Here is a 25,216-nt window from a genome sequence, read left to right as displayed (position 1 = left end):
AGTTTAGAAGCAAAACTGCTCAAAACCATCTCAGGTCTTTCCCCAAATTCCTAAGTTTTCATTGAAAAATTATATGATGAGAGATGTTCCCATCCCAATAAGTCAACACATCACTTGTTTCATTTAGCAAAATTGTCTACATTTGTGCCTACAGATCTCTGGCTCACAAAGCTCCTTCCCATTCCCCTCAGTATAGAGCTGTATGTAGTGACAGTAATCCTGGTGTTAAACTAAGTTGCTTTCATCAACAGCACAGCAGTCCCAGGCTAACTACACAGCTAGCTGGCACATTCAGTGGCATCATGTTGGACCTAGAAGAAAGAAAATAAACAGCCTTCTTTCCTAAGCAGGCAGTAGCAGATAATTATTAATGATGAAGATAAACGGCTAGTGACACAGCATTCTTTCCTGCCCATGGTTAAGTTTTCCTGCCATGAAAATAATTATCATTGTTTTCCAGCAACAGAGGAAATGCTTGTTTAATTCATCTAAGATCAGTAACTTACTACAATCAATAAGCTTTTTCCACAAATTAAAGAGATAAATGTGACTTCAGGCCTGCAGCCAATTCTAACGTTCTTAGTAAATTCTTTGCATGTTTCCACTCAGCTTCACAGAGGAAGAAAAAACCCATATTACTAGACCTTCTTAGTTGTGCTACTTGACTAAGGTTAGAATCATTCCTATTCATTGTAGATGCAAGGAAATGGTCCTTTTACTTGGGATCCCAATCTTGCCATTTTCTGCAGAGGCACAGGTGTCTTGCAAGTATCTTCAATTCCTTCTTCTCTGGATCAGAAATAGACCATGACCAGGACCACTGTCAACTGATGAAGTACAGTGACATTTCAACAAGCATCAGAGAAAAAGTTTGCCTTTGGTAGGGCAAACAACTGTGCAATTCCAGTTCCTCTGGTGGGAGAACTGGGGAAAAAGCAAGTAGTAAAGTAGTCTATATGCTTGAGTACCATGTTTCTGCAAGTCACAAGATGAATCAGAGGTGCTGGAGCCAGACAATAGAACATCTGCAAATGGTAGCTACACCTCTATCCATTACTGAGGAAAAGCAGCTTCCACTGCAAGGGACAGTAGTTTCAAATTTCACAGTTAAAACTTTAACCTTGGAGGAGGCAGAACACAAACTAGAGCATTAGTATTTAGAACACAATTTCCCAAAGCAACTTGCAAATTTTTTGCCAGCTCACATAATCAGATACTACAGCATCCATCCATATTGGTAGCAAAAATGCAGCAGTTGCTAAACACTGACAAAGGAGCCTATTTCCACTATCCATGCACTTGCATAAGAGTGATTTTATAAATAGCATCAGACAAAAATTCTTTTTCAGAGAAAATTTGTTTTGAGATTACATTAGTCCTGCTCATCTTTTGTCAGAGCACAAGCTAGCTGCAGACTATCCTGAAAGGCTGAGGGCCTCACGCAGATCTGAGAAATGAATACCCAGCCATCAGGCAGAGGACCACAGGACCTTTCTCAGCCCAGATGTCCTGAGTTTGACGGCCCATAATATACATGCATTGACTTCAAGGTAATCCTGGAAATGAAGGCAACTGCTGAATGGCCATAAAATAACATCCACTTCATACCGGGAAGACTCAAAGCATATTATCCCAGAATGTGTTTCCTCTGAAAATGAACTCTGGACAGCTTTAAGTGGTCAAGGTCCAGTCTGAATTGGTATGACTTTCAGATTATATTGGCTAAAAATCTAATACAATTAATTTACCAAAATGTCCAGTCTCAAACACATCCTGCAGGTACAGACTCTCGTACTCATCCAGATAGGAAGAGACCAGGATGAATTGACTTTGACAAATGTAGCTATTCAACATATGCTGGCAGGAAATGTTTACATCAGCCAACCACAATTCTGCCAGGACTGCTAACTATCTTGTCAGTCTAGACCATGAATGTATTTAACACAAGGTAAAACATAACGCTGGGGAACAAATTTGAATAGATCACTCTAACAGTATTTTTAAAACCTAGGCAACAAATGTTCAGGCAGAGAAGTTCTCTAATTGCTCATCTCATCTCTGTACCACCATTCTCTCTCACAGCAAATCACTTGGATATCAGCCTCTAGACAAATCTTTCTAAATAAAAGAGACTTAAACTTCATGACCTTAAAAATACTTAGCCAGCTCCATTAGCCAGCTAGCCTCACAAAGCAGGATAGAAGGCCTCAACATAGATCTTCCCTAGTCTGCAGAGATGATTATGCTATGAAGATGCTTCCACCACCCAGCAGCAAATGCACTACATGAACTTGGACCCGTCTCCCCTCTCTGCTAAGGGCTCTTTGCCTGAAGGTGCAAATTTATTCCTTTTGCCAGTTGATCTAGTGCTTTATATACAAGTCCCCTCTTCCTATCCTTATTATATAAGAAGGTGATATTGCAAAAATTCACTGCATCACCAAGAACAGGAAGACCTTGACCAAAGTGGATAGCAGATGTATGGAGCAGGATGTGAAAAGCTGACATGCCATTTCAGGATCAGGTCTCTGCCATAATCAGCAAATTACCTAAGGCCTTTGTCTCACACAATTGAATGAACTGACCACAGGTACTATCTTTAAATAGGAAGTACTTAAGGTTAATGGCTGGGTTTATCTGCTGACAGGATTTTTTATAAAACATGCATAATGCATGATAAGCAGTGTTCAGAGGAAGACAAAAATAGCTCTGTATCAAAGAGGTTGGTTCCTTATTTACCTCCAAGGGCAAATGAACATGCTGGTCTTGCATGTAAGCAAATCACTTTTTCTTCTAAAAAGATGTTTCATCAATTCTTCTGCAAAAAAACATCTGCCAATATCAATATTCATTGCAAAACACACATACAAGAAATCCTTTTCAGCCAGAAAGGAATAATATTGTACCCTTTCAATTAAAGGTCCATCTCTGGAATAACAATATACTTTTTTTCTGAAACGGAACAGATGTGACCATTTGCCAAGGCTCTGAAAGATAGTTGATAAAGCTCTTTTTTGTGTGTGACAAGGTGATGTCACAACATGATCTCTCATGAGATGAGCAAGGGAAGCGAGCAGAGCTTTGGCCAGTTATATGACAGAACATTTAGGGAATCTAGCAAGCAGGCAAGCTCAGTCTTCTGGCCACTCTCTCTTAGGGAAGAAGAATCAGACTCCACATCTGAAGGTGTTTTGGGACTTAGGATAAACATCAGTGAGAATGTGACCAGAAAACAGACTTTTCTAATGTGGAGCAGACAAGGATAGTCAACCTTTGGAGTCTCCAGGGAAACGGTGCCAAACATGATCTGCATGACAAATCTGATAAGGAACTACATATACTACTGGGCCACTACCACCAGAAACAAATGAACTAATGGGTAAAAATCCATCTAGTGATAAACCTGAGTTACTATCATTTTTATATGAGCCTCAAATGCCTTGCTTTTCTGCATCCAGGTGTGTTACCCAGCCAGGCATTCAGACTAAATTTCAACTTGCAACTGCAGCCTGATGCTATTGAGGATTTGATCCAGTGTTTAGCAGGTAGCTCAAGATAGCAAGCTGCAAAGGGTGAGGTACACAATAAAATACTTCTAAGATTGATTGTATTTCAGGTCTTGGTATTCTCCTACATTGGCAACCTGAGTAAGTCACTCAATAAAGATAATAATTGGTATTAAGGCTAAGTGTAACTACTACCTATGTAACAGCACCTGAAATGACTTTCTCTAACAACCTTGAATTAACACAGGTTCTTCAGCTTGCACAGAACAAACCACTACAAAAGCAGGTGTTTCTTCTGCATCACAGTGATTCTCAAAAGCTTTTTGGGAGCTATTCTGGGAATTTTACACCAAGGCAGCTAATTACCAGAATCCAGGTAACTATAGAGAAGCCCACAAAAAAAAGCCCTCCCTAGAGTGCTCAGCTGCCTCCCAGATGGAATGAGGCAGTATGTGATAGGACTAGCAAGATGTCCCAAGTAAAGGTGCTGGCAGAACCAAAACTGTAAATCATAGTGGTAACTGGTCAAAAGAAAGAGGATCAGTTGACTTCTGACTTTTTTACAGGGTTTCATAAGATACTCATGTAGCTCTAAGAGTAACGTTCCCTGACCCATCCCCTACTCTGAATGCTGACACAACACTATAAAGCTTTGTGTAGTAATTCTACATTGTATCAGATATCTTGGCTAAACTAACTTTGAAAAAAGAGGCATATTTCTGCCAAGGGAAGGAAACAAAATTAGCTGGGTTTTGGTGGGGTTTTTTGAGTCAAATGGCATATGGATGAGGGTAAAAGCAAACAGATTTTCAAAGCATTGTGTTAAGGCTCTTAAAAAGGTATAGTTGTGGCAGATAAAAGGCAACAGCCTTCAAGCATTAATAACTGACTAAAAGATAAGCAAAAAAGTGGGGAGGAAAGCAATTTTTCATCATTAAAGAAATTTACTAGTGTGGTCCCAGATGAACCTGTATTGGAACATGCACTATTTAAAATATTCAGAAATGAACTGAAAAATGCCATGAGGAATTGAGAACCATGGAGAATAAATTGACATATGAGTGTTTTTTGTACAAATTAACAGAGTAAATCTTATCTTGAGCCTTTCCAATTCTTCTTATTTCAAAATGGATATAACAGAACCAAGCCAGTACAGGAAGAGAAATAAGTGTAAGTATAAATTCCTGTATGAGGATTAATTGTATACTAAGAATGTGTCATATGGAGAGCAAAGGGTATGATAATATAACCCTATGAACAGGTTCAACCAGGCACAAGTAGGTTTTCATTATTTTACTGCATTCTTTTTTTTCCTGTTATCACATAAGGTTTACAAATTCAGAAAGCACTTTTTGACACTATCCATAACTTCACTGAAATGTATTGCCATAAAAGTTTGTGATATCAATGGCTCACTTGATTATTTTTTTCTCTTCCATGACTTTCCTAAATAACAGCTCTGCACATTCAGTCCTGACATGCAGATTGAAGGATGCTAGTCTTTTACACTGGTCCTAAATAGCTTGCTCTGAGTCACCAGGACTATTCTTAGAGCAATGCTGTCCTGTAGTTAGTATCCGTAAAACTGGCTATAGCTGGAAACCTAGTTCCTACATTGCCTTTCACAGTGAAGACTGAGGTTCACAAACAAGCTTAAGAGATCAACACAGACACCAAAGCTTCGCCTTAAGGCTACGAATTTCCACAGGAGGTGGATATGGATGGCAGCCTGCAAAGTCACCTTGGGCACTGTACATGATTTTCAAAGGTCCACTGAGGAGAAGACAGGCTTACATCTAACACTTCGTTCTCATTTTTTTCTTAATCTCTAGCAAATACCTCAGAATGTAGCTGCAAATTAGTTGCCAGATGGCTTGAGGAGGAGTTATGGGTGGTTACTATAGAAAGGCATGTACTTATCCTCACGACAGTTTTACCTAAAAGTCTTCCAGGAATGCTATGCACTTCCAGGATGCACTTGCTTTTGCTGCTGCAAATACTGATAAGCCAGGAACCAAAAGTATTCTCACTACTGCTTTCATGGAGCATGACAGAGGAATGATGAACATAACAGGAGGAACAAGGCTCTTGTATCTTTCACCTAAGGAGGATATGGTATCTGTGCTGAGCCCAAGGGATTGATGCAGAAGAACCTCATCTCTCAAGTGGTTTTCTGCACAAGTGACATAGTCCTAGTAGCAAAGTCTCCTCTCTACTTTGTTCTCAAATCTAAAAGGCAGTAGGAAACAGGTAATAAAGACAACCTAGGTCAACACTGAGGTAGTTGAATACCACCACCTACCTCTTGAATGAGAAACATGAAAACAGCCATGATTTTTTAATTTTTGCACTACCCAATCAGTTTGGGACACTGATCTAGAAACATTTCAGTCCACCTGGGGAAGGTCTCTCATCCTGACTCGCATTGTTTGCCTTATGGCAATATTGCTTCTTTCTTCAGCAATATATCCTCTAATCTTCGTGCAGGGTAGAGTTTGGTAGAGCATTCAGAGTTCAGCATGGTCTTTAGCAGAGAGTATGTTGAGAAGGCTTTACAAATGTGACCTGGTGCCTTCACAAGACTGCCAGCCAGCCTTTAAGCCAGCCCTATTAACAAAGCTGAATTTTGCTAGTAAATATAATTTCTGTAGGTATGAACTCACTGGTATAGAAGCAGTTTTCCAGGCTGCTTTTCTGAAAGTTTTATTTTTACTTCATATATTTACACACACACTGCAGTCATAAAACCAAATTTGAACAAGCTCCCTGGGGTGCTGGTACAGAGCTCTAGGATGTCTCTTTGACGGGATCCTCCCTGTTACAAGTTCCGTACAAGCAGATGAAGCCAGTCACAGACATTGTTGCTAAATAACATCAGCATTAACATGCCACTTTAACCTAAAAACACTCACGTATGTTCAAGGTCTTCTTACACAAAACCCTTCAGATTAAATCTAAAGCACTACTTCAATGCAGGAGGTAAGGATTGCAAGCAGGTTGACCTTCATGGTTAAGTACAGCCATGGCAAACCTCCTTTGTTATCATAAGTGTTTTTATTGACTAGACTTATTGAAGTGGAAAGTAGCCAGAATAATCATCATTATTTGTTGCTTATACATGACAATACAATAAAGAGCTATTTTTTGTATTCCAAAATTCATGGAAGCCCTGCCCACCTCCAGATAGAAACAATGGGCCTTAACTGCAGTTGTTTTTTAAATACCTGCAAACAATAGATGCAATGATCTTTGTTTCCCAAGTCCTTGTTAAATCAAGAGATGTGACTCTAGCACAAAATCCCAAGTCATTCAAGACACCCAGAACAGTTCAAAATAGTACAAGCAAGTAAGTATTGATTTAGGCTGCATCATGTTGTGCTACTAATGCTACAGCACAGCTAGGCTAGCTCAGACACTACCAGCAGAGCCCCCTGTTCATGCTTACCCAAGTCCATGCAATTTCCTCCAATATATAAGGAGTTCAGAAGACAGGGAAATGGAGTTTACATTTAAAGGTGACAGCCTAAAAGCATGTATTTAACATCAGAATAAGCAAGATCTGACAGGTTCTGCTGCAAAAAGCAAGGTTAACATCCCCCTTGCCCATCTTTTAATGCTGTGCACCCTGTCCTCACTACCTTTACATATCCATAGGAAACGGCAGAAGGATTTTCAGATACTTGGGCTCTGATTTTTAGCCTTGCTTTTCCTGGATTTTAAAAAAAAGGTGTCATATGGGAAAGTAGAAGGGACAAGGCTGAATATGTATTTCTATCAGAAAAAGTCAAAACCTGGTAGCAAAAAATTCAGCTCAGCTCAAGACAGCACATTTTTGTTTAATTGAGATACCAGTTTCCACCAGCTACAGATCAACATTTATAACTCTTCTATATTATTTCTTTCTCTATTAGCTTCCCCAATTTTTAGCTCTCTAGCTAATAGTTTTTCAATATGAATTTTGGAAAGAGCAAGAGTTTACATGGGTATTTAATTCATTTTTCAGGGACACCACTGGCATGGATTCTAACAGTCTATATTAAAAATGGTCTTGCCACAGGTCAACTCTATCAATTATTTATGAGCATTAGTGGAGCCTTCTAATACCCCATACTCCTTTGCTTTCCTTCCTCCAGAATAAGAAATGCCACCCTACCCAGAAAATCAGAGATCTGTTTAATTCACCTAACACAATCAACTGCACAACTCCTGTGTGATGTCCTGTTCTAAGCCAATGTTCTGCTTCACCCTTCAGGACTGAGAAAGAAGAGAGGGGCTTTAGACAAAGGCAATAGTAACAACTGCCATGTTTCAGCTGGACTTGTCATTGCAAGACACCTCAGACCATGCTGGAATACAGTAACCTTTCTCCTCCCAGCTGACACAAAGACTGTGTCCAGCAGTAGAGCAGGCAGCTGGGACCTCTGTCCTGACCCAAGGGCACATTCAGCACACATCCTGGTCACATGGGAGTCACTGCTGAAAACATCATAGTGATCTTCTAGATACATCTATATTTAGAAAATATTGTCTCCTGTGAAGGTATGGGCTACATACAGGACAACTCCAAACAGTGAACTTACCTATTGCAGTGCAAAAGGTACATTACACCTTCACTCCTTGAACAGCCAGCTGAAAACTTAAGTAACTACACTTAAGACACCACTTGTGGTCATTGCAGCAGCTCTCATGAGTGTAACTTTATGACAAGACTTCAGGAAAAGAACATTCCTTTTAAAGCACAAGGAAAAATATATTATTTTTTTTCCCCTCTCCAATAAAGGTAATTTTCCCTTTAAATAAATTAAAGGGAATCAGGAAGCATGCAAGAGAAGAAATTCAGCTGCCTTCTGTAGTACCAAAGCAACTTAGCCATCTCCTTAACAGGGCTGTACCGAAGCAGAATGGCACAGGATTATGGATAATGTGGTCACCTCTGAGCTGCCAGCACATCCAGCTGTAAGCCTACCTTTACATTATTATTTCACTGGATGACTAAGCCAAAAGCTCCTACTGGATTTAATATATGATCAGCCAGTTAAGAGCAACAACAAAAAAGTCAATAGGTCATTTCATTCTTGCTTGCAGTTGGACTAATTATCTATTCTGCTTATCCTAGCCACTGCCAGTTACCTCTTCTGAAAGAGTCCTCCTGATTCTGGCAAGCAGTCCAAGTATTAAGTGCAGTACACACACCTAGAGACATGTCTAAGTCCCCTGAATGACAGAGGAGACTTCTATCACTATTAAAACCAACTTTCAACACAGACCATGGCAGCAGGCCTGCCAGGAAGGAAGGAAGACATGGTTAACTGCCTACCATGTGGCTCTGTTTGCTGTTCCTGTGGGCTATCAAGCCAAACAGGTCCTGACAGCAGCTGGCCTCCATTTCCAACTCTGCCTTGCTAGGACAGACTCCAAACCCTGGCTTTTTAGTTAGCCACATTCCTAGAAAGCTTATCCTTGTTATTTACTATATTTGTAATACACATAGATGATTTTTCTATTTTTGCTTTGTACATTTAATACAGTACCAGAAAAAACATGTAAGCCAAGCATAACAGTAGGATCTTTTAGACTGTGTTGACTAAATACCCAAATTAAAAATATCACATTAAACAAGTTATGAAATGTACCTTCTCCTTGCCTGAATTTGCCCCTATGTGGCTAGCCTGTTTCAGCCTGAACAGAGTCTTCTCAACTCCTCTTCACTCATAGTATCAAGGAGTTTGCCCTGGTGTTGGGCACAAACTCCTTTAACAAATTATAAATACAAAGTTTCTAACCCATCAACTACCTTCCCCTCCTGAACTGGTAAATTATTCATGTCTGATACACAGGGAAGCATGAAGATTTTTCCAGGTAATTACCTTTTTTTGGCCTCTCAAGAGACACACTTAGCACTACAGAAACTTGCAGAAAGCAGCAACAAAGCCCAACCAGTGCTGGTTCCTCCTTCCTGCCATCACCTTAGCACACTTAGTTTCTGACATCCAACATGATTCATTGGCTGGTGCTTTAAAACACACAGGATTTCAGGCAGTTGCTCATCTACACATAGGCCATACCACCCGAGCTTTCAAAACCAGGAGTAAACACTGTCAGATTGCAAGCATAGTTGCTCAACATGAACAGCTGTGAGCACAAGAAATACAATTAAGGGGTTATGAAGGGCAGCATCTCTACAAAACACATACCCAACCTCAGACTATGGTGGCAGCCTCCCAGGGAGTCCTTTCCCAAAGCCTGGCTGACCAGGCAGGAGCTGTTGGGGACCTGTTGCTACCACCAAAGACTCCTTCCAAATTACAGCAGCAACCACTTGTGTTGTGGGTAATTATAAATTTCCACTAAATGCATGTTAATTGGATTATTATTTTAATGATATGCTCAATGCCCCCACATTAATAACAAGTGAGTTCTCTCTAATTATTATTAGAGTAACTCCCATACAAACTAATGATTAGGCCATTAACAATGTGCACCTGAATTGCCATTAATTCTCACATTTGATCAAGTTAGCTAAGTGACATTTAAAAATTACTGAATACTGCATTACTGAATTCCTTAACTCGTACCACACATATACAACGTCTGTGAAGCACTTTCTCCTTTTACTAAATGTTTAACTGAAATTATACATTAAAATCTGAACAAAACTGACTACAGAAAGCTGAATTTTTAAGTTTTGTGTATTTGTCAGCTGTGCTAAAGTGCAATTTTTTTAATCACTTCTGGTACAATATAGTATAATAGGCAGCCAAAGATCTACTCTCATCAGAATAACTCAGATTTTTAGAAATAGTTCTTCTACATCCAACAGCATCAAACAACAGATACAATGTGATAGATTTTCTAGATATCTTGGACTTCTAAGTCGACACTAACTACATTCTTCAAAGGGATACAAAATAATCAGCATTTACTGTCTATTAAGTTTATATTACTGCACATTTGTGAATAAATGATTGTTTCTAAATTTGGACAAATGCATTAGAATAAATATAGAAAACCTCTTTCTTGCTAGGGACCACACACACCTTTCTGACACATTTGGCAGTCATTTACACATTCTGTAGTCATTCAATAATTCAAAAACCAAAATAAAGTTAACAGCTTCATTTCCTATAGCTCACAGCCATTTGTCTAGCTTCCAATCTCCTCATACCTGCTTCAGACTGAACTTTCCTACCCTCCTAATCACAGAGTTTAAAATGTCATGCACTGATAGAAACGGGAGATCTTTCCCTCTGCCACCCCCACCTTCCACCCATTTCTTTCCAAACTCAGTTTTAGATCATGATTTGTGTATTCTGAACAGAATGGCTAACCTTACTGAGCACACCCTATTATCCTTAAGTTTCTTCAGGATGAAAATTAGAACTTGCCAAAAAGAGGCCGTTGCACTGCAGATCCCAATATCCATTAGTTTTCCAGGCAGAATACCCAGGAACTAGAACATATAAAAGATGCATAGCTCTGGATATAGTTACTATATGCTTTGGTGCAGAGGGAGTAAAGATCTTCCTGGCATTAATTTAAATGATCATACTGCTCACAGTAACAAATCTTCATAATTTGATATTAATACCTTTAACATTGATACTAAAATTACCCAACTGGTGTAATTGAAAACATGATGTAGCTCCTTTGAGAATGAAGAGTAGCAGTGTTCAACATTTTCTACTGCCTTTCAAAAATATATGCTTCTATGTGGACCACCTAGTAATGAGATTGCAGTTTAGCACAGTATCCATATGCATGTGTAACTGCAGCCTAATGGGTAAATCAGTGAAATATTTGTATGGCTTATCAGACCTAGCATGCTCAGCAGTTTCCAAGACCAAGAATTAAATGCACAGACTGTCTCCCTGTCTAGTCACCACAACAATAGAAGAATAGACATGCTTTATAGACTGCAGCTGAGTACAGAAAAAGCAAAAAAACCCCACAACATTAAATGAAAGAAAAAAAACCAACACAAACAAAACGAACGAGTAAGAGGTTGGTTTTTATGGACTTAGCTGGGTCACAATTAAAGGAAGGCCAACCACATTTCTGATTGTTACCCCGCAGGAGCTGGGGTGCTGTAGCCAGGAGGTGAAACCTTGGCTTTGATGCTTTTGTCCACAGGAGACTGGATGCTGCAGGTCACAATTTGATGTATGTGTATGATTCTTCTACAGATGTTCTTAAGCAAATACTACATTAAAAAATTGCAACCTCAGATCACAGAGTGTGGGAAATTAAATGCCCTTTGTTGAGAATTTCCATTTATGCTAACTACTCAGTTTTTATAATGCAGCCTTATTTACATAACTGAATTCTGGCCCAATAAGCAGCTGGTTGCTGGTTCGAGTTTAGGTACATGTGTAAGGCCACATCATCTTCCTGATTTCACTGTACTGTCCTTCTCAAACTTGGTCTAGCTTTCAGAAATTAGTTTCCCTTTGGCTTCACACTAGTGATAATCACTGAAGCATGAGTCTTTAGTCAGTAATGAAGTCGTGGTCAGAACTCTTCTGCAAAAACCCATCATTAACCTTATTTGGTGTCAGAGGAATCTCTTATGCTGTAAGGGATGGTGCATGACTAGAGAATCTTGGAGCTGATTTAGGATTTTTTTCAAGCTGGGCAAAATGCCATTTTATGAAAAGGGATCAAACTTACTGTACAGGCAGTGGGGAAATGCAGAAACTTGCTGGGAAGAAGAGGGTGGGGGCCAGGAAAGGGTTCAAAGCAAACCTCCTGTGGAAAACTTTTCCTTCTTCCATTCATTGCAAAGGAAACACAGGAAGACTATCTTCTTAAAATTGAACTCTAAATTAATACCAAGAGCTGGAAGAGCTGAAGATCCCTCTTCCAGCTTCCCTTCTTCAATAAAGAGTTGTATTTGGTATAATTGTTACTTCAGTTTAAATTAATTTGGTTTAAATCCTTCTCACTTATCCTTTAATAATCGAAGTCAGGGTCCAGCCAGGGCAAATCTGAGGAAACCATCAAGAGCAAGACTAATTAGGTCCTACTACTAAAACCTGCATGACTCACCACAACTGCAGCTTTGTGGCATTTTTTTTGTGGCTGCCTTGATTTAGAATCTCAATTGTATTTCTGTGTCTATTGTTAGACTACCATACCTCACACTCACCTAAAAATAAAGAGCAAAAGATTAAAAACCCCTCAATGAGGAGCAAAAGCTTCAGACTCCAAGAAGTTAAAAGCAATGTATTCTGTGCAAAACAGTAAATGTATTTTAGAATTCATAGAATCATAGGATGGTTTGAGTTGGAAGGAACCTGGAACATCTGTCATACGAGGAAAGGCTGAGAGAACTGGGGCTGTTTAGTCTTGGGAAAAGAAGACTGAGAGGGGACCTTATTAATGTCTATAAATATCTGAAGGGTGGGTGTCAGAGATGGGCTGGTCTCTTTTCAGTGGTGCCCTGTGATAGGACAAGGGGAAATGGCACCAAGTGACAACACAGGAAGTTTCACCTCAACATGAGGAAAAACTGCTTTACTCTGAGAGTGGCAGAGCCCTGGGACAGGCTGCCCAGAGAGGTTGTGGAGTCTCCTTCTCTGGAGACTTTAAAGACCCATCTGGACACGTTCCTGTGTGATCTGCCCTGGGTGTTCCTGCTGCACCAGGGCGGTTGGACTTGATGATCTTCAGAGGTCCCTTCCAACCCCTGTGATTCTATGATTCCATGAACTAGAAGCTCTATTCATCACCCATAATGTTTCCCCAAAGCTCTGGAGAAGGTTGTATACAGTGGTTCTAGAAATAGAAAGAAAGTTTGATGTAATCTACCCTCATGCTCCCTTTCCCACAGTTAAGTTTCCCTCTTATTTTGCTGATTAATAAAGTCATTAGTAAGTCTGGGAAGAAGAAAAAATGACCTTTGATTAAATTGATTATTGGTAGATCTAGCCTGAAAATTCATAGCTGTTAAAACACTGATGCAACAGAAACTGCAGTATTTTAGAATGAGCTAGTCATAAGTAAATGCCTTGTTTTGTAAAAGGATTTTTAAGAAAGGGTTCTCTAGCATTTTTTTAAGAAGGCAAAACTGTTTGGTGATTCTGTATTTAGCTGCATTTAATCTGTTTTAAAACAGAGTTGCCTCAATTAAAGAATGTCTCTTACTCTGGCACCATATGGTATGATTATTTTAAACTCAGGCTGAACCTATCAGGAATAGGAGCCTGACTTCGTATCACTATCAGGGTTTGAGTTTCTGAATCACCTGTCACCAGGCTGTAGATCCACTGATACAAAACCTCTGAGGATTTCAGGGTTTTTTGTAGAAGCTCTGTGTAATGTAAAATACATTCACTGGGGTTTAACTTTTCATAGTAAGAATCTTACATGCTTACATTTTAATTTAGTATTAGTTCAGTAATTCACTAACAAATTAATTAAGTAACAGATTAGTTTAATACCATGAGATACCATAGGGCAAAACAAGTCACTTTCTTTGTCCTGGACAAGGCACCAAGAGATGACAAAATATATTTTGATCATTTGAAAGTTCCTAGCAGAATGTGTGTAGTGCTGTAAGAATTTAATTTGAAGTCTGAACTACTTATGGATTCAGTGCTTGTAAACAGTTTTCTCAGCAAGATCATACAGCAAACATTCTCACTTGTCTGAAAGCTAAAGCAGGTTTCCCATTGTCCATGTCCATTTTATGAAAAGCAAGAAACTGTTCCCTGACTGAATTACAGCCTGCACATTCTGTTTCAGGGCCTGACCCAATTCTTGGAAACCTTTTGCTGAAGACTTAATACATATTAACATTAAAAAGTACCAGCCTGAGAGGCTTGGGCAGTTTGACCCCACTGTGTTTTAAATGGTGACTTTCCATAATGGATTTGTGGGAGGGAACTGAAATACCACATTCTACTCTGGGAAACTTGCCTTAAGGGCCAACAAAATTGCTCGTAGTTATCAATAATCAAGATCAACTTTTACTTGAACTTCTGGTGAAATCAAATCAGCCTCACAATCAAATGGCTGTCTATGGCAAGAAAAAGATGAAATTATGCAGAAGTGGCTTTGAGTGGATGCATCTTCCTCTGAGCTTTGGGTTTTACTTACAAAAATGTTGGCCAACTTCAATTCTTTTAGTAGAGATTATTTTGAATTTGGGATGTGTCAAAACTAGGCTCAGTGCTCCAAAGTTGAATACAATAAAACCCCTTATATATTTGTTTACCTTAACTGCTCATTAAATGTTGTATTAGGATGTTTGTACTCAGCATGAATAAGCTGTGATTTGGCTTTCACCTTTTCATCATAGAATGATCATGTGGTTTGGGTTGGAAAAGACCATAAAGATAATCTAGTTCCAACCCATGCATGGTCAGGGACACCTACTGGACCAGATTGTTCCAAGCCCCATCCAACCTGCACTTGAACACTTCCAGGGATGGGGCTAATATATATGCAATATATATGCAAACTCACTTTTTCAGACCAGGAATTTAAAATAATTAACAGCAACAGCAACAACAACAAACAACAACAACAACAACAATAATAATAATAATAATAAATGCAAGAAGCTGACATTGTAAGGGGAATGACAGTTTTTGAAAGTTTAGACTAGAACATGGAATACCAGCCTTCTTCCTTCTGAGAACTGCATTAGAGTCTGGTCTGCTCTTGCATCCAGTCTGTTTTAGTTGCTGCACTATCTCTGGAATTTTTCTAAGACTTATCAAAGTTCATAATCTTGCTGGTGTCTAAAATGGTATTCCATGCATGTCTTTGTTACATTGTTAAGAAAAGGAGGTGATGCTTGAGAAAGGAGTGTTAAAAGATGTTCATTTGGAACAGTTTTAAGTCAGTCTTTGACAGCACCAGAGCAACACATTCTGGTAGAGGGGCTTGAAGTGGCTGTATTATAAAGTTTACACCTTTATTCTAAGTGTGCAAGCAAATGTCTTCTTTTTTGAGGCAGATCAGTCTGGGAAGAAAGTTCTTCTGAGAAACAAGGAAAAGCAGGCCTGGGGAATGAAAGGTCAGCTGAAGAAATTTCTGAGTGCCAGGAATGGGATATTGATTTTTTTTTTTTTTTCATATGTATGTAAAATCATTCCTAATGTGTTCTCTTCATCTACTGACAAGGCTTATTCTAATCACTGTCTGAAGAAAATAAATGAATGGGAGGCTACCAACAAAGCTGTTACATGGTAAACACATTCTTTCTTTGTGGAAGAAAAGGTTTTTATTGTGGTTAAAGGTGCTTTTACTGAGCTTTCAAGGAGGTGCAATTTCTAATTACTTTAATGATCTCATCAGGTTTATAAAGCTGGGGCTATTTTAATCATGTGTATAACTTACAACATTAATTTTCAAGATTGATTATTAGAATTATAATCAGGAATATAAAGCTATAATTGTTCTGTAGTAATTATATATAGTTATTTTTCTGACATTAAACTTAATTGCCTCCATGTGAAACACTGATAACACATGCTTATTAAGTGAAGAAATCTGGGTTTTTTTCAAGAAAAAAGAAAGCCTGTGATTTTTGGCCTATTAAGGTCATAATGATTCCATTCTGATTTGCCACTGTATTGTTACAGGAATTCATTTAATGGTTCTTGACCCAAACAAGTACCCTCTGGTTATATGGCCTAAAAATATTTTGGTTTGTATAGTTTACCTTTATGCAGGTTTATGCTGTAAAGTTCACAATGAGGAGCAGTCATTGGTCCCAGCCCAGCCTCTACAGATTTAAACTATTCCTTGTGGTGTCAGGTGCATTTTCATACCTGTGTTCTGACAAGTGAGATTTCTGGGTATAGTTTAACAGCCTCAAGTTCAAGTGTGGTGCCTCCCAAAAACTCTGTGGCCAAGCATAATGGCTAGCTGTAGAAGAATTTAGCTAGAAGTTATATGATAAGCAAGGTTTAATTTCAGCAGGCCAAGAGGTAGTGGATGGGAGATGATGTAAAAAGGTGTGGGGAGGGTTATTAAGAAGTAGGAAAATTCAAGTTTGCCTCTTAGACCTGTGAAAGTTTAGCTGTAAAAAAGATCTGATATCTTATAGGCCAGGGAGAAGCTTCAAACATGTTATACTGCACAGAATTCTTTATGTACCTGAAATTCTTGCTGTGCTAATGCAGTTGGGTTATGCAGAGAATACCTGACTTTTTTACCTTTGCAGGCAAGATGAAGCAGTTGCTTTATAGAACAACCTAAATTCCTAACTTAGTCTCTAGTCTGCCAGAATAAATGTGTTCTCCTTTCCACAGTACAGGCTGCTTCTCAGAATCTTAAGTATTATGAAGTCTATAATATGAAGCTTAAAAAACTAGAATATTGGGGTATGGTTTAGCTGTTTGTGGTGTTTGCTTTTAACTCATTATTATTATGCTTCTTGTTTAGATTATAAAAAAGCTACTGCTTTCAATAGAGACAGGATTGGTTGTTTATATAACCAAGTGTGTTACATTCATACTGAAGATTCTGTAGAAGAACATGCAACATTTATGTGGATAATTAAATAATTCATCATGATTAATGAGAGTTCCACCAAGAACAGACAATTTCATTGGTTAGACTAAGACATTCCTTGGCTGCAAGAGTAATTATTGGGATTTTACCAATTTTGACTGGATCTGAAGAGCTCTGAGGAAGAAAAGCGTAAGTCCCTGTTTTAATGGAATCCATTGTGTGGCCTGAAGCTGTCAGAATCCTGATGAATTATGTCTGCAAGAAAAGTGATTCATTTCCATTGCATTACAGAATGTTATATTGATTCTAGTGTTGGCTTGTAGAATCTATAAAACTCCTCTGTAGGTATGGAAATCTACATTATAAATAAAGATTTAATAACTGTTATGCAGAAATCATAAGTTAATTAAGCTGCTCTTAGAAAGACTTTAAATCTCAATTTACTTCTGCTTTCTCCATGTTTTATACTGTGTAGTACTCCAAAATACCAATTAATGTTTCCCCTTTATTACAGTTGGTTCATATCCATTATAAACTTGCCAAATTATTCTTAAAATTATCTGCCCTGAATACCTGTGGCTTTAGGAAGGAAATAAATCTAAAATTGCTAGATAAAGCAAAAGCACATGGTTAGATATCCACCCCAAGATGATATTTTCTACAAAACTTGAAGAAACATTTCTCTCCATTTTTGTAAATGTGTCAACATATCTGTGGCTTCTTGGAAAAATCAGATACAGCCTTACTGCTAATTATTGATTTCACAGCACAAAAAAGATGCTTCAACAGAGAAGGATGGCTTCATTATTTGCTTTTTAAAAGAGAGGGAGTTGGGGTTTTTTATGTGTAGAGACCCTTTCAACTGTAGAGAACTTTTGCTTTAACAAATACTGATGCAGAGGACCAGTTAGGAATGTGAAATCTGGGTTTTTAAGATAGGGAAAGAAGTTGCATTCACCCTTGGCTAAAAATAAATTGCGTGATGTTTGGCAAGCATTGACTCATTTTCATGCTCTTGCAGACTTTCTTTGTCATTAGAAGCATCTCATCAGGTCTGTATGACATCTGTTTTTTCACAGGAAGATACTGTTCTGCAGCACCTAGTAAGAGTAACATGAGGTTCTCTGCCCAAATGTCAAATGGGTTGAACTTTTGCTGCAGCAGCAGCCCTCCCTTTCCAGGAGCACCATGCAACAAAATCCATAGTCTTAAAGAACCAGAAATGGAAAAAAAAATGTACTGAAAAGAAATGTAGAAGTGATTGATGGAACATAGATGGGTGTTGGGTCCATTAGAGTGCCCTTGCATGACCTTAGAAACTGTGATTTTTTACACCTTTCCTTCTTACTTATTAAACAGAGGTAGGACCCTACATTGGTTTCTTACATTTCATATTTAGAGGCTAAGCTTCAAGAGAGGCAGAATCTTGCTGCTGACATAAAGCAGGAGGGTTTTAATCTGAGGCATCTAGTTATGTCATCTGAATGACAAATAGAGGTTTAGACGAGCCAACCTGAGCATGCCGATAAGACCCGAGGACCACTTCTTTCTAAGGTTTGCCGAGTAGAACCTTGTGTGCCTTTGTAAATACACATTTTTCTGTATCTATCTTAATACCAGATAAGCTTTGTTTCAATTAATACAAAATTAAGTACTGTCATTCCTGAAGCTCTAGGAAATGTGCATGCAGCTAATAGTAATGCCAGAGGATTACTAATTATTTTAAGTTAATGCCAAACAAATCTATTACTTGCCAGTTTCTCTTTTTATGTTGTCACACTTTTAGAACAGAAGTCCTCTAATTGTGTGTGTTTATAGACTGAATCTTTTAGTCAATAAATGTTTTTATTGACTTGCAATGAGTTCAATATTTGTTTAACATTAAAATGACTTGTTTACAGGAGAGCTCTGAGAAGTGACTGAGCCCTGTAAAATGGGTAGATAAATGTTTGCAAGCTCTGAAGTGTTGACAGTGAATAAAAGGAGAGTTTTAGTCTGCTAGGTCTTCACTTTCTTTTTGCCCCTGTTGCCTTTCTACATTAGATGTTCCTGAATTTCCAACCTGTGCTTTCTGCTAGAAGGCCCATTCAGAGTTTGTGAAGTCATTGGAAAGATATATGAGGCTGAACTATTATGCCCTTAGGACCCTGTTCTTTTATGTCTTCAGCATGCCTCACTTATAGAGGAAAGTTAAATATTTTATCCCAGTTAGCATGGAAGAGTGGTTTTTACATTTAACGGATACACTGCAGTGTGAATTGTGGCAGTCCTCAGTGATAGCCTGTCTAGTCTTAGCCAAGGATATTCATGTTTTCCTGTCTTGGCTGCTTTGGTACGGGACGGTGGCAAATATATCCTGTAAAGTATTTGGATTTAGAAATCATGAAGGGAAGTACTATTTTATCCTTTTCTGCAGGATAATCTTGGAGTAGCTTTTTTGAACTGGGGCCTTGACCCATCTGCCAAGATGCCCTTTGCACTGGAGTCATGGAGTGGACTTACTAACTTAGAGATTCTCATGGAACATTATAGATCAGGTATTTTCTTTTACTTTCTGTAAAATACCTAGTGCAGCCTGAGGCCTCTATCATGTGGTAAAGTATTGATAGGCCAAGTTCAGCAGTTACCACTTAAATAGCAAAATTCAACTAATCTGAAAATCCTGTGCAGCACTCTGGATATTCTTAATCAGGATTTTTTTCCTCTGGGGATTTACAGTGCTTATAAAATAGTACTACTTGTCAGCCATGAGTTGTGTTTTGACTTCTCTGTCATGCCTCTTTGCTGAATTTCTGGAATGGAACAGCTGAAGAAAATAACTTGGACCTTGTTTTTAAAAAGTATTGAGGTACCTGATTCTCACTGATATCAGCTAGGTCTAAATGCCTACATTAATGGCATTTTCTAACCATTTTTCTAATGAATTATTTTATACAACTGGGTGCCATCAAGGTGTGGAAGGTTTCCTGCCTGGCTCCTTTATATTTGTAGTGCTCAGCAGGTAGGAAGATGTGCCTTAGATCTGTTCCCAACACAAAGGCCTCTGTTGGTAGGGTGGCTTAATAGGAAAGGAGGTTCTTCAGATGTTACCAGTTAAATCAGCTATTGATGGTTCTTGCAGAATCAATACTCACATAAGGAAGATTGCAATAAATTTAACTTCATGGAATTTTTCCAGTTCCCAAAGAACAAATTTAGTATAGCCAACAATCTTACCTACACACAGGTTCCTTTTACCATTAAGCAACAAAATGGTTGCTTGAGTCTAAGCAGAAAATACAGCTTTTCAGTAGCTGTGGTGGTGTCACAGGCAAAGAAGAGGATAACTGAGAACTTAAGAGAGAGCGTAAAAACAAAACTGGCACCTCACAAGCCACTGTACAGAAAAGTAGTTACACTCTGTTTGAAATAAGGATTTAATTTAAACTTAATGAGTTTCTTCATGCTATTGATTAGAAAAATATTTTTTAGTTTATCAACTGTGCTGCAGGAGAAGTATTTATTACATAGCTGTTGAAGTGACCATCCTATTGAGGACTCAGTGCTTTCCAAAAGCAGAACTTCCCATTGTGGCTTGTGGATAATTTGATCAAATGGTAAGATTTGGAAATTCAGGGTAGGGCTGTCAGGCCACAGGAATGCCTGCTTGGTTACAAGGCCTGTGTTTGGGTCCTTTCTGCTGTTTCTGTACCATGCAGCATTTGGCTAGCATTGACTTTAGATTTTTAGACACTCATAAAGCAGTATCTTTTTGCTACCTACTTCCTGAAGCTGAGTCACTTGCAGCTACCCATCAACTTGAATTAAACATTTCAGACAGCCTATATGAGAAATCTAAACTTTTGTTTTCCCTGGTATCTTACTAGCTATTCAAAGGGGGACTGTAAGATTGCTTTACTGACAAGCTTTCCCTAATTTAGGATTACTATTTGGAAGTTGAGTTTTATGCTGAGAAATTTCCATCTCAATGACAATTCTGTCATGCTTGTAAAAATGTCATTTTGTAAGGAAAAATATGATTCTGAAGACTAACAGCAGGTATCAGAGTTTTGCAAACATCCTTGTCAGAGGAGGAATTTGTCCTGTAAGATGTGAATAATCTAATCTATCCCAGTCAACTCCTAGTGTGTACACTATAAGAGTTTTGACCCAGAAACTATCAGATAATGAAAACTCTACTTTTCCTGGGTTTTGATCAGTGGAAACTGTTAGTATATTTTCCTAAATATTCTTGGAAGTCATGGGAATAAAAAAAACAACAAACAAAACAATTAGTTTTTATTCAAGCTAGTGCTTAAAATTTTGCTTAATGCATAAACTAATGCTCCCTATTATAAACTATTGCACTAGAATAAATCTAGTCTGAATAAAATGCTTAATTCAAAGAACTTGTAAATGCTCTTTATGGCTCAGAGAACTACCTTTAAAGATAGCCAGCCCACACAACTTGCAATCTCTAGCTCTTCATAAGTAGATGCTAAAGAAGGCAGGAATTAGAATGTTAAGCACACGCTGAGAAATGTGGCTTTCAGTCTTTTTTTAATGCAAACAATGTGTCTGTTTCAGATAAAATTTAACTGTGATGAACAGTTTCCCTGTTCAATCATGAGGAAAAACCTTTATCATAGAGGCTCCTAAAAACAGGTTATTAATTCTTTCACAAGCAAAATAGCTGTTTTTAGAGCATGCTTCAGAATCAGGAGGGCCAAATCTGTGTTCTGGGTTTCCAGCAGTGAGAAGGCACAGCTGTGATTTGCACTGGTAGAGTGGTTTTATGAGTGACAGGATTTCATGTGCAGAGGTCCATGAACAGTTGTTAGGACCTGACCATGAGTGTAAAGTGTTCACCACCAACCTTCAGACTGATTAAACTGAGTTCAGTGTATGGTCATCTTGCAACAAAGAGTATTGTTCTGGCATATTGATGCCACACCAGCAAAAAAATACATGACTTTGCAAAGATACTGAATAGTCTAAAACAGTGCTGAAATGGAGTTAAAATTATTATCTTATTATATATCAGTGAAAAATATCTTTCCTAACGCATTATTCATTATGAACACTAACTCAGGATGACATCAGACCAATTGAGAAGCAATTTGATGAAAGCATTGTCTAGAAAAGCACACTATTCCCCTGAACCACTGAAATGAAATAAGCTAGCAGACAATTATTCAACACAGGTATTTTATCCACTTTTCTGTAACTGATCAAAACCAAGCTGTGAAGCATGGGAAAACTGAAATTAATCTATTGTGCAGGAAGCCTGTGCACAGGATGAAAACAGATGTGTGTGTGTGTGTGTGTGTATGCACAGCACTACAGGCATACTTACTATTCTTGAGACTGACAGATAATTGCTTATTACTGATGAGAATTCCTATTGTGAACAATTAAAGATAAGGTCTTTGCCAAACTGTAACTGTTTGATCAGAATTTTCCATACCTGAGCATCTGCTTGAGTCTGGGTTGTTTTTTTTCAATTGTTTCTGAGGCTAAAATTGGCAACCTTACTGTTCCTGTAATACAGGGAGAAGGGAGAGATGCAGGTCATGGGAGGACAGAAATGGAAGATGGACAGGGAGGATGAGCTAATGGAGAAGTGTCTAGACTAAGTCACTGAACATTTAGACCTGTGGAAGCAAGCTGTTGATCCAACAAATGAAAGGCCTGTTCTGATTTAGATTGTATATACCTGCTCAAGGGGGCTACAAAGTTACCCAAAATACAGAGTTAAATGTTCCTGCCATTGTGAGGGAAATCCCAGATGGTGAACATCTGCCTGGGATGATGCCCCAAGTTTTGCTTCCTTTTCAGAGAGATGCTAGAGGGCTGTTACCAGCTGTTGTCACTGGGAGCAGCTGACAATAAGTATTTCAACTCATATTTTTAGCCTTTCCCTGAATATAGCTTAGTGGGATGCAAAGATCCAGTTCAGCTGCCCTGTTCACATTTTCATTGTGACTGAATCACAATATACTCCATTCACTACAGAATGAGAAAACATGTAGTGTTGATTTCTAACAGAAGAGACTATGCCAGAGCTTTAGCAGGGATAAATTGCTGTGGTACTAGTGGGTCAGGTTGCAACAGCTTAAAGTATGTAATTGCTGAAGTGAGATGAATTAGCTAGAGTCAAAAAGCCAAAGTCAAGGATAGTGGGATACAGCTAGCAATTTGAATATTTCTGCATAAAGTGATCTTTGACACCCTGTGGTTCACCACATTTTTGCTGTAGTTGCAATGAATTGTGTGGCCAAGGCTGTTTTAAGTTACTGGCACAGGTCTTATGCACCTGGGAATCAGAGTATGGTGACAAATTATTCCCTTAATCAAACTGAACCTAAAATCAATTATGATGAGCCAAAAAAAATTACCTTATGCCTGAAGCTTGAATTAGAAAAGCAGGTTTTTTGAGGGAACTCGTGTGAGGCAGTGGTGCTGAACCACAGGCACTCCTACTGTATTTGGTACTGAATGCTTGGGAAGTTAAGTTATGATGCTTTTTAAGGTTGACACCAGGTAATGTTGTTTCTAGAGAGATAGAGCTTTTGAAGAGAAAAGAGAGGTAATTAAAAAAGGCTGATAAATTATGTTAAAAAGTTTAAGGCTGAAATATCTATCCACAAATCTGGTCATAATACTAGGGTGGAAAAGTAAGTGAAGAAGAGCTGTAAGTCTTTTGGCACTCCTGTCTTTTCACCACGTCATTACTGTGACTTGCTGTATATTCAGCATATTTAGAGGAATCAGATAAAGTGGTTAGTGTTGGGGGTTAGTTATTGAAGTATTACTCAAGGAAAGCTTTGACCTATTGTGAATTCTTCTGCACTGCACTGCCTGTTCCAGAAGGATTCATGATGAATCCTCTGAGTTGAATCTGAATATAGATGTGTGATGTAGGTGCTTCCCTTGACCAATTTTAATCCATTTACTAGTTAAAATGATACAGTATCCTAGCACCTGGATGGCAACAGTGCATTTTAAAATGACAATCAGATAAGATTCCAGCAATGCCAATGAGCTGTTCAGGCATGTCAAATTACTGCCTGATGGATATCGGATGGTTTATCCCCTGGGATTTTGTCTCCTATAGCTTGTACTTCCTAAGCTTTCTGAATATAAATGTGTAAAAAGTCTTTGTATAAACATGCACAGATTTTAACAGGGCAATATGCCATTCACTTTTGAAACAAGTGTAGATTGCTTCACAAAGTACAGGACTAATTAACTGGTCAAGCTTTTCCTTGCTCAACCTGGTGTGATATGAAATTGATTACTGAAGTATGTAATTATATTAATGTAAATAAGAGGAGAATTACCACTTTTTAAATTAATACTTATCTAAAAATGAGTGTCACTGGATTAAAATCTAATTCAGAAGCTAAAAAAAATGTGTGTCTGGTGGTGAAACTATGGAGAAAACTACAGAACTGGTTTTCTGGGAAAGGATTTATGACTTGTTATCTTGAAGAAAATATGAGCAATCCTATTTACTAGAAAGATTTTTTTTTTCCAGGGTAGAATAAATTAAAATAGAGGGAACAGAGGCAAAGTCCTCCATCTAATTGCAAACCTTCATAGCAAAGGAGCTTCCTTGATTTTAATTTTGGGCATTTAGGTGTGTGTCATTCACCCAAAGACCTATTATTTGCTATTTTTTATACAAGTTGAGTCTGAAGATCATGAAACATTGGAGATACCGGATTATTTTTTATGCCTGTTGAATCAGTTCAAAATATTCCATATACCTAGGTAATATCAGTAGGCTTCTATTTATTTTAAACCATGTATTATACTTAAGTCTTCAGGTAAGCTTTAAGCAAAACCAATGGAAGTGACCTGCACAAACAAATTGTTTTTTTCCTATGCTGCTTTTTTTCATTCAGTAGAAGAGAGGCTTTTTGTGAGTCACATTCTGTGAGGAATTCTACTGATTATCATATACATTGAGGAAATATAAATTCTGAGTATACTTTAATAAACAGAGGCATGGCTTGACCACAAGTTCTGATCAAGCTTCATTGTGGTGTGTAGGTAGCCAAAAGGAACTGCAAAATACCCTAACTAAATACTTGCAGGTTCTTCTCCATCAACACTCTTTCATCCAACACTCTGCAAAGTTAGGAGGAGCAAGAAACAGGGAGAAGGAGAATGGAGTTCTGAAAGCAAGATGGAGCAGGAAATGTATCAGGTATTTTGCTTTACCTTGGTAAAGGAGTCAGATTTGGGTGTGCAAAGGAGTC

Source organism: Apus apus, chromosome 8, assembly GCF_020740795.1.
Source record: "Apus apus isolate bApuApu2 chromosome 8, bApuApu2.pri.cur, whole genome shotgun sequence".
Classification (NCBI taxonomy): Eukaryota; Metazoa; Chordata; class Aves; order Apodiformes; family Apodidae; genus Apus; species Apus apus.
This window is presented reverse-complemented; position numbering follows the sequence as displayed.